An 11,543-nucleotide genomic window follows, 5' to 3' on the forward strand; every position below is an offset into this window, starting at 1 on the left:
ACAGACATTTCTGCAAAGAAGACATCCAGATGGCCAACAGACACATGAAAAAGTGCTCCATATCACTCGGCATCAGGGAAATACAAATCAAAACCACAATGAGATACCACCTCACACCAGTCAGAATGGCTAAAATTAACAAGTCAGGAAATGACAGATGCTGGCGAGGATGCGGAGAAAGGGAAACCCTCCTACACTGTTGGTGGGAATGCAAGCTGGTGCAACCACTCTGGAAAACAGCATGGAGGTTCCTCAAAATGTTGAAAATAGAACTACCCTATGACCTAGCAATCGTACTGCTGGGTATTTACCCTAAAGATACAAACGTAGTGATCCGAAGGGGCACGTGCACCCGAATGTTTATAGCAGCAATATCTACAATAGCCAAACTATGGAAAGAACCTAGATGTCCATCAACAGACAAATGGATAAAGAAGAGGTGGTATATATACACAATGGAATACTATGCAGCCATCAAAAGAAATGAAATCTTGCCATTTGCGACGACGTGGATGGAACTAGAGGGTATCATGCTTAGCGAAATAAGTCAATCGGAGAAAGACAACTATCATATGATCCTCCTTGATATGAGGGAGAGGAGATGCAACATGGGGGTTAAGGGGGTAGGAAAAGAGTAAATGAAGCAAGATGGGATTGGGAGGGAGATAAACCATAAGTGACTCTTAATCTCACAAAACAAACTGAGGGTTGCTGGGGGGAGGGGGGTTGGGGGGGTGGGGTTATTATGGACATTGGGGAGGGTATGTGCTATGGTGAGTGCTGTGAAGTGTGTAAACCTGGCAATTCACAGACCTGTACCCCTAGGGAAAAAAATATATGTTTATAAAAAATAAAATTTAAAAAAAAAAGAATTCATTAAAAAAAAGAAATGTTATTTTAATTTTGTTCTTTTTTCAGTGTTCCAAAATTCACTGTTTATTCACCATGCCCAGTGCTCCGTGCAATATGTGCCCTCCATAATACCCACCACCAGGCTCACCCAATCCCCCACTCCCCTCCCCTCTAAAACCCTCAGTTTGTTTCTCAGAGTCCACAGTCTCTCATGGTTTGTTTCCCCTTCTGATTTCCCCCAACTCACTTCCCCTCTCCATCTCCCAATGTCCTCCAGATAAGGGAAGAACACATAGTAGTCACTGGTCTGCACTGGTTTATGGATAGGTTATATGGAATTGTACATGTCTATGATGGTAGACACCTCTGCCCTAGCAGTGAGTCAGTTTCTGAAGTAGATCCTGGTTTTTGCTCTCTTGGGAGCCAGAGGGATTGTCATGATTTTCTGTATTCTGAGTCTGCCCCTTCTTGGCTTTTCCATATTTACTCACACGCCTGGCCACATCTGAAGTAAGTGATGAAGATATCCTTCTTAATATTGCTGAACTTCCACAATGTGCTTTCTGCCTTCTAAGCCTTAAGAAGTCAAATTTATTTTTTAGTCTAGGCTTCTGGGTTTTTTGTTTTTTGTTTTTGTTTTGTTTTGTTTTGTTTTGTTTTGTTTTTAGATCCAATACCTTCATAATCTTACTAGGCACTTGATTTAACTGGCTCTAGTCAATTCCAAATTCTGATAGACTAACAGTTTTTTCTGGGTCATAGTTACTGAGTATGTTTTTTTCTTCTTTGCCTTCATGCTTCTCTTGCAAATAAATATTGGCTATATTGAGGCCTTCTGGTTTAAGTGGGAAGCTCCACATCAGATGGAATTTTGCTGCATAGTTGAGTCGAAATGAAGTTTTGTCAGAAGCTGTTTTGATCTTACTCTCTTTTTGGCTTCTACTTTCTTTTTTGTTGTTGTTTTTTAAGGTTTTACTTATTTATTGGAGACAGAAAGGAGAGAGAAAGAACATGTGTACATGTACAGAGGGAGAAGGAGAGGCAGGGCACCTGATGTGGGGCTTGATCCCAGGACCCTTAGATCGTAACCTGAACTGAAGGCAGACTCTTAACTGACTGAGCCACCCAGTCTCTCCTGGCTTCTGTTTTTCCAATCAAGTTTTTCAAATCCTGCAGAACCTCAAATTTCTAGACACTTTCTATTGTTTTGTATTTCTCTGTGAAACACAGCTAATTATTGTTTAAACTTATTTCCTCTAATACCATGTTTTTCTCAGCCAGTGGAAACCAGTCCTCACCAATGATACCATTTTCAACCCCTTTTATAGAGAAAGGCTTTGCAGACATATTGTCTGTCCTCAGGTTATCACGGGCACACAAATTCTTAGCCACCAAATAACTTGCATTTATATCTTTCTTGCCTCTGACATGAGTTTTTTTTCTTGCTAACCAATAATTAACTGCTAAGCAAAGAACAACTTTGGAAGGGATGTTTTAAAGATGGCAGAGCCTCCAGGAACCTGAACATCTGTGTGAAGTAGAACCCGTTCTGCTATAATTTTTTTTACTCAAGCGCCCACATCTTACCTCAGTAGAGCTTAAAAAAATGGAGGGGGGGTATAAAAACGGAAAAAAAAAAAACCACTTTATGTCTGTTACCCATTTCTTTAGTAATTAATAAAATAGTAGCCACTATAATTGATAACCTCTGAAGCTTTAGTGGCTTCTAACATTAGAAGTCTATTTATTGGCCATATAAGGAGTAACTTTCGGCAGAGAGGTGGGAGTGTGGGGTTGAAAGAGGTCTGCTCTCTTCAGTACATCCTTCAAAGATGACCCTTGGCATAGTGAATCAGCCAGCAATTTGGGGAAGGGAGAGAAAATCAGCAGTGGGTGGCCAGGCTGAACATAACACACATCACTTTTACCTACGTTTCATTGATTCAGATTAGTTATCTACCTGCAGAGAAGGCTGGAAAATAGTCTAGTTGTGTTCTCAGTAAGAAGGGAAAATAGGAAAAGGTTAAAGCCACTGCCACAGATGCTAAATGATTGCTTTGAGAGAGCATTCATATTGGGTTGAGCTTCCCAACCACCAGGGTAAAAATGAAACATGTTACTAAGACAAGCCATACAGTTCCTTAGGGGAGAAGAAGCATCTCCTGAAAAGAATTTCCACAAAAGCACTTTCTTTCTAACATGGAAACTTGGATAGGGACTGTTAAATGATATAGAAGGCAATGCTTTTGACAGGAGTCTTAAAATCAGTTTAATAGTGTTTTTCACATATTTTCCATGACATTAAGTAGTAATTTGAGAATAGTTTTTACCTCATTAGCAAGAGTCCAGATCCTCATTTTAAGAAGGATGTATAGCATTTTACAGTGGCTTCATAGGCATTGGAGAATAGCTTTGCCCCTTAATTGTTCTTCTCTAATCTCTTCTGTAAAGAGAATGAAATCCTCTAATGCTTTCTTCTTGAAAGCAAAAAAACAAATTAATTTCTTTGAGCTTCATTTGGTCAGATTGATCGTGGCCACCATCCTGAAATCAACAGTTTCCAGCCATGCTGTTGCAACTTCGTTAGCACAAAGAAATGCTCCTACCTACCCTGACTCAAACCACTGGGTATGGAGACACAGTGACAACTGCTCAGAGGCCACAGCAGAAGAGGCTAAGTATGCAGAGGGAACTTTGTAGTATAAAGAAGTCATACTTTGGATCACAGAGCCATGGGTTCAGAAGTGACCTCTGTCCCTTTGGACTTGTGTGAATTGGGCAACTTGCTTCACTATTTTAAGCACCAGGTTTCTCAATGTAAACTGAGGGTATCATTAATAGCACCCTACTCATGAGCTGTAGGGACCAAATGATTTCTTGTATGTAGACCACTGGGAACAAAGCCTAGTAAAAAGCCAACCTGGGAGCTCAATAAAGACCAGCTATCATTTTTTTATTATTAGTTATTTATTACTGTGTGAAATATGTTACAGCTTAGAAGAGTGGTTGGAACATTATACCTACCAAACAAATGCCAACTGCCTTTGATGTTATTCCTTCCATCAGCTGGCCATAAATGACCACATGTATCTGTTTCTATCCATCTTTATATATAAATAGTTTATCTCCAAACCATGCCAAATGGGTTTTATTCTATTTTATTTTATTTTTAAAAAAGATTTTATTTATTTATTTGACAGAGATCACAAGTAAGCAGAGAGAAGAAGGGAAGCAGGCTCCCTGCTGAGCAGAGAGCCCGATGCGGGGTTCGATCCCAGGACCCTAGGATCATGACCTGACCCGAAGGCAGAGGATTCAACCCACTGAGCCACTCAGGTGCCCCACTGAATGGGTTTTAAATGTACAGTAAGAGGGGTACCTGGGTGGCTCAGTGGGTTAAGCCGCTGCCTTCGGCTCAGGTCATGATTTCAGGGTCATGGGATCGAGCCCCGCATTGGACTCTCTGCTCGGCAGGGAGCCTGCTTCCCCTTCTCTCTCTGCCTGCCTCTCTGCCTACTTGTGATCTCTCTCTCTGTAAAATAAATAAACAAAATCTTTAAAAAAAATAAATGTACAGTAAGAAAAACAAATAGAGTGAATTTTTTCTAAAGTATCACTTTGAAAGGAGGAATTATGGTGTTGAAATTCTTAGAAGTAGAAACAAACATTGTGATTCTTGAGGACAGTCTTTGGAAGAAGATACAGGAAGATTATACTGTTACATAAACTAATTTTATCAATGGTTACAATAAAAGCACTTCCCAAAATTGCTTGATATACCTTTTTTTTTTTTTTTAAGAATTTCATACTATGTCTGGAGATAACCCATGAATATAATAAAATCAGCATTCTTGGTCTGGCATACAATTTTATTTGACCATGACTATCTGTAAATCTAACAGAATAATAGCTTGCTCTTTTCCTATCACAGTCTTTGGTTTAATCCCACTGTTCTACTTCTTCAAAAAGCCATAAGTAAGAGTGCAAATATGACAGGCAAACATTTGCCATATGCAACACCCAAATACTAATCCATATGCTGTGTTCTACTAGTACATTCCATATTACAGATGATTTATCTCTTGTTTCATTTAATAATTTTAAATATATTAGAATATATATTGCTGATTTATTTGAAATTTTAATAATATGAGACTTTCTTACTCACTTTCTAGTATGCATTTTCCAGAAACACAGTGAAGAAGTTATTTTAACCAAGACTGTTGAATTTCTAATTTTCCTAATCTCTCTATAAAAGTACCCAAATTAGGGTTTCTTAATTTATTCAACGTTTTTAAACACACCTCCAAAATGGACACTTATTTCTCCCATGTAAAACAGTGTGTATATGTTTACCCAAGATATCCAAGGTTTATATTGAAATGTTTATTTAAATTGTCTTATTTCAAATAATTTCTATTATTTGAAATATTCTATTTGAATAACTTGAATATGAATATGAATTTCCCAAACTTGTGAAATAAAACAGTAGAATCTTTTGCTTCACGATGTGAAAAAAGATCCTAAATGAAATAATTATCTCATCAGATGAGAAAGTCATTAATTAAGGAAGAATTATAAAAACATACTCTTTGTTGGCCTGTTATGATTCACTAATACATGGTAACAAGTTATCAAAATATTACTAAAAATCCTAAATCAAAAATGGAGTCTCCTGTTAAAGGATTATGTGTCCTAGGTAATTTACATAATGCCTCTGTTCAGTCCCCTCTTTTGTCAAACAGGAAAAACTACACTGTCTATGGCAGATATGCTGATTGCTCATCTGGTATCTGGGTACTTCCTTATAATCTCTGCCCCATGCACTTAGGCAGGGTCATGTGGTAGTCATGGCCAGTGGGATCTCCTAAGTCAGCTCTGGGCTAAAGCTTTTAAAAGCAGACGGCAACTCTCCAGATCTCTTTTCTCCAGATTTGGGGACTTGGGAGGCATGTGTTAAAATGGTGTCATCGCAAAATTAAAGCAACCCAAATCTCTGAGTCACAGCATGCCGGAGAGCTTCTCTAAAGATTCACCTAACTCTACATCAGAATTTTTTGTGGAAAGCCACTGAGATTTACAGGTTTATATGTTAATTCAGGGTAGAAATAAACTAACTTGTAGATTGATTTAAAGATTAAATGACATGACACAGAGTATGAATTCAATAAGTGATGTCAGATAAGAGTAATAGTCATTGTACAGTTGGCCTCACAGTGACCCTTTGAAATAATCAGAAGCAGTGATTATCACCATCATGCTTTATACCAGATGAAATTGAAGTTTCTAAGGGCCTTACCTATAAGTCTGTGATAGAGCTGGAGATCTAAGCCTGTGACTTTGTTTCCTGAGCACTGTGTTCCCCACCACCACATTGACGGTAGTCAGAATTTAATGCGTCATTAACGCAATGCATCAAAAATTCACTCCCAGCATGTCTGGTTTCTAACTGTCTTCCAACAAATAATAACACATACTGGGGCGCCTGGGTGGCTCAGTGGGTTAAAGCCTCTGCCTTCAGCTCAGGTCATGATCCCAGGGTCCTGGGATTGAGCCCCACGTCAGGCTCTCTGTTCCGCGGGGAGCCTGCTTCCTCCCCTCTCTCTCTGCCTGCCTCTCTGCTTACTTGTGGTCTCTGTCTGTCAAATAAATAAATAAAATCTTAAAAAAATAATAATAATAATAATAACACATACGTTGATTATCTCTGCTGACCAAAAAAATCTGATCAAATAAAATACTTGATATAGGAGCCCCTGTGATATTTCAGAGAGGCATCTAATAATAATCTGGTTAATATCCTTAAATTTTACGAGCTATTGTTTCAATCGTATTTGCCATCCAAAAACATATTAAAAAATACTTTGGGTTGGGGTCCAAAAATTGTCCAAAGGAATAGACAATCTGCTTATTTTTTTTTCCCCTCTGGCAATTACCTGATCTCTCAATAAACTTTTTCTTGGAGTGCATCTCCCTAAGTAGCATGTCTCAGTCAAAACAATTATAGTAGTTAATTGCAAATGAAGAGCCTTTCAGCCATCTGAATGAATTTTGAGAAATAAGTATTTGCTAGGTGGATGGGGTTCAAATATGCTGAAACTGCTACTTGCATTGTTCCAGGCCGTTATTTTTGGTCCACTGAATAACAGCTGCTGCATATGGTAGTTGTTGAGTTTTCTGCTAAAGATCCACTTACTGGCACAAATAGTAAATGTTTGCATGTGCTATTTTGATACATCTCCTGTGAGGCTCTGTTTCCACATTTAAATATGGATCACATATGGTGAATTGAAATATCTTTTTGTATGTAAAGCATATGTCCAAGGAGTAAACCAAAGAGACATAGTCTATGGCACTGTCATGTTCCATATGCCTTCTATATGAGCTATAATTTAATGAAAAAATAATAGAACAAGAACCACATAAGAAAAAATTAAGTTCCTAGTTATAACACTAGTGATTGGTGACATGGAGAATAGATATTTATAATGTGTAATAAATGCTGGTTTCTCAAAATTTAGTTAATATAAAGGCTATATAGAATTATAAGACAAGAGTAATAAGGATAAAATATATCACTAAAATATTACAGTAAATTCCTATAAATTTGAATTCATAACAACTAGAGAATTCAGAAACTTGACAGCCCTCCTGAATCCACAACTTAATTTTTATGAAACATAGAATAGTTAATATATGGACAGTAAGTCAATAGATGCTTCAAATATGGATTCTCTATTCAGGGAACTTACAACTTGGTAGGATCAATATGATTTGTAGAAAAAAATATATGTTTTGCAAAAAAACAACTATAATAAGGAAGAAAGGGAAATGTGTGCTATGAGACAGTCTGATAAAGTACTCTCAGAGTTTACTGACCAAGAATCAGAAGCTCTGAGGCCCAGTTGAGTTCTGCTAATAATTATATGTCATTGTATGCTAATAAATTTTTTCCTTCTCTGACCTGAAGTTTTCTCCTTTGTAAAGTTATGGGTCCTCTGGACTGAATTTTGCCCCCCTCCCCCTGCCCAAAATTCACAGATTAAAGCCCTAACCCCCAATGTGATGGTATTTGAAGTGGAAACTTTGAAAGGTAATTAAATTTATATAAGGGTGGCCCTCCCATTTTGAGGTTATAAGAAGAGGAAGAGAAATCAGAACATGTTCCCAGTCCTACTTTCTTCCTCTGTCTTCCTCTCTCCCTCTCTCTGTCTCTCTCTCAATTCCCATTTCTCCCTCTTGCCTTCTCTTTGCCCAATGAAGACACAGTGAAAAGGAAGTCATCTGCAAGGAAGAGGGCCCTCACTAGGGAATTGAATCAAGGCCAGCACCTTGATCTTAGACATACTAGATTCTGAAACTGTGAGAAATAAATTCCTGCTGTTGAAGGCAGTATTCTGTTATAGCAGCTAATATAGTACATAGCAGACTAATGCAATATGTAAATTCAAGGAAACTAAAATGTTTTCCATTTATGCACCATACTTCTCCAGTTGGTATCTAGCAGTTTTTTTCCTTCATGACTCTGAAACACTGTAAGATTCTAAAAATAAATCAAAATTAAAGTATGTTCTATTCCAGTGTTCGTTTTCATAGCATCTCATTTTTTAACTTTTCAAATATTTCAAAGTTGAAACCATCTCTAATTTATTTGGTAACTCTGAGTAAAATAAGATATTTAATTAAATTGAAGCTCTTATTCTACGAGCATTAGGGGATTTGTTACTGGGTGATATAAAGCCTACTGATATGTCACAACAACCCTTTGAATTAAGAACATCTCCTAGATCATTCAAAATAATGGAGCAATGACTAGCTCTGGTTGTATCTTGGCTCACAAAATTTTCGAGCTGAAGTAGATATTTCAAATGTGTTGGTATATTTTAAAAGCAATACATTTTTGAAAGAAGCCTTATGTAAGTGAAACATCTTAAAATAAGAAAAAGTTTACATATGATTACTCTATTCCATTATATGATAGTCAACAATTCACCTTATAATGAATACCCAGGATCAATTAAATACTATGAGAACCTGTCACCAATCTTCCTCATTCTCATTGTAACCTGCCAAATCATCTTAATTAAATTTTTTAAAATGCATATTCCTGAGCATCTATTTTTGACATCCAAATATTATTACATTGTTTGAATATGCCAAAATTCAATTTCATAAATCTCTGTTCCTGGCCCTTTGGAATTCTTTAAGCTTTTTACTATAAAATAAAAAGCTATAATTAGCTTTCTTATATGCAAATATTTGTTTATTTTTGTTAGCATACATTTTTCTTGGATATATTCCTAGATGGAGATTTGCTGGATCAAATCCACATGTAGTGATACTGAAATGTATAAAAACAATTTGGTCAGAAAATACGTAATTTTATTTTTCAGTAACTGAACTCAACAGAGGTCATGAGTTCCCATCTTAATGGAATACTCAAAATAATTACACATTAATTCAAAGTGTATTGGTCATTTCTTATTTAAAACTCAATCACTTTTGGGAAAGTATTTGGTTACATATGAGTCACTCCCTTCCCCTCCTCCCTCCCACTCTTCCATGTAGCCTGAGTCCAAAGTGTGGGACAGGTGATATTGCATCAACCTAGCTTCTGTTCCATGCTTATTTGATCCTTATTGCCTCTATTGAGGTATCTGTTCATGCATAGCCTTAGGATGCCAGCCCCTGTCTTTTCTGCTTCCCATCAGCAAAACCCATGCCCTCTGCACCTCCTGGTCTAAATTTCAGGCTTCTTTATATTCTGTGGCCTTCTCACCATTTCTGTCCTGATCCTTGTGTGGCTAAAGGACACCCACTTTCTTTCCTCACAGCCAACTGAGACTTTGGGTCTCTGGTTACTTTGGAAGGTGAGTATTGCAAATAAAAGGTCTTCCTATTTTGGGGTTCCTGGGTGGCTCAGTGGGTTAAAGCCTCTGCCTTCAGCTCGGGTCATGATCTCAGGGTCCTGGGATTGAGGCCCACATCGGGCTCTCTGCTCCACGGGAAGCCTGCTTCCTCCCTCTCTCTCTCTCTGCCTGCCTCTCTGCCTACTTGTGATCTCTGTCTGTCAAATAAATAAAAATCTTTAAAAAAAAAAAAGGTCTTCCTATTTTGTATTTATTTAAAGGCTTTATTAGTCAAATTATAGATATAAATGAATAATTTCAGGATCAATTTATATGGGATGATCAATGAAGAAAACCATTTATAGATATAACTGGTTTTACTGTTTTTGTACTAGTTTTATAAGTGATTAATCTACTACTTTTATTATGTTTATATGTACCTGTGAAATCTTCCTTACCTAAGTTTCTTACTCCTGATTATGGTCTTTCCTTTTCACTCCTTTCACTTTCCTTTCACTCCTTTGATGTTTTTGTAAGACTCATTTAATGTTGATGAATTCCTTTAAATTTGTTTCTCTAGGAAAGTCTTTGTCTCTCCTTCTAGTCTCAGTGATAACCTTGCTGCATAGAGTATTCTTGGTTTTAGGTTTTTTTCCTGTCAGCACTTTGAATGTATCATGGCACTTTCTTCGGGCCTACAAAGTTTCTGCTGAAAAATCACCTGATAGATTTTTGGGTTTCCTTTGTATGTGAGTATTTTCTCTTGCTGCTTTTAAAATTCTTTATCACTATTTTTTGACATTTTAATTATTTTGTGTCTTCAAGTGGACCTCCTTGGTTGTTTTTTTGGGGGGGTTCTCTGTGCTTCCGGGATCTGGATTTCCATTTCCTTCCCTATATTAGGGAAGTTTTCAACTATTACTTCATTAAATAAATCCCCCCCCCCCACTTTCTCTCTTTTCTCCTTCTGGGATCCTTATAGTGCAAATGTTACTATGCTTGATGTGTTGTTGAATTCCCTTGAACTGTTCTCATTTTTTGTTTTTTTGTTTGTTTTTTTTTATTATCCTTTTTTCTTTTCCTTGTTCAGTTTGCTTTCCATTACTGTCTTACAAAACTATAGGGTTGTTAGATAAGGTTTAAGACACCTAGTTAAATTTAAATTTCAGGTAAATTACTAATTTTTTAGTACAACTTTTTAATATAAATATAGGTAAAAGAATATTGCACTATACCAGCTAAACAGTCAAAAAAAAAAACCTTTATTCAAGATTGTTTCAATGGAGAAATAGACATTGCAATACAGGAGAGAGATTAGACTCGACTACACTGAAACAAAAGGCAAGAAAGTTTTTAAGTGCAAAGTGAGATAGTGAAAAAGCATCACAGGACATTGAAGGGAGGTTGGTTAATATGATTAGGCTAAGCATCTGTGTTTACCAATTGGTGCTTGTGAAAGTTATGCTCCTATCTTCCCACTGAGACTGGAAGATAAGGGCCCTATTTTTTTGATGATTATATTTCCAAGGGAAGGCTCCAGACCCTTGAGAAAAAACATTCCTGGGTTGTACAAGATTTATACCTCAAAAGGGCAGAGAGAGAATTGACAGCTGTTAGTTTCCTGAAGTAAATGTTCTAAGAAAGGGGAGGCAAGGGTCTGAGTCAAAAAGAAAACTGTCTGAAGTTTATTGTACCTGAGGGCACCATTAAGACTGTTTTGGTTATGGGCCCCAAATATTGCATAGGACATAATTATATTAAAAATTATTCATTGATAATCTGTTTCAAATTGAACTGGAATACTATATTTTTATTCACTTAATCTAGCAACTCTATACAACT

This window comes from Lontra canadensis, unplaced genomic scaffold (genome assembly GCF_010015895.1).
Source record: "Lontra canadensis isolate GAN:19392208 unplaced genomic scaffold, GSC_riverotter_1.0 scaffold34, whole genome shotgun sequence".
Classification (NCBI taxonomy): Eukaryota; Metazoa; Chordata; class Mammalia; order Carnivora; family Mustelidae; genus Lontra; species Lontra canadensis.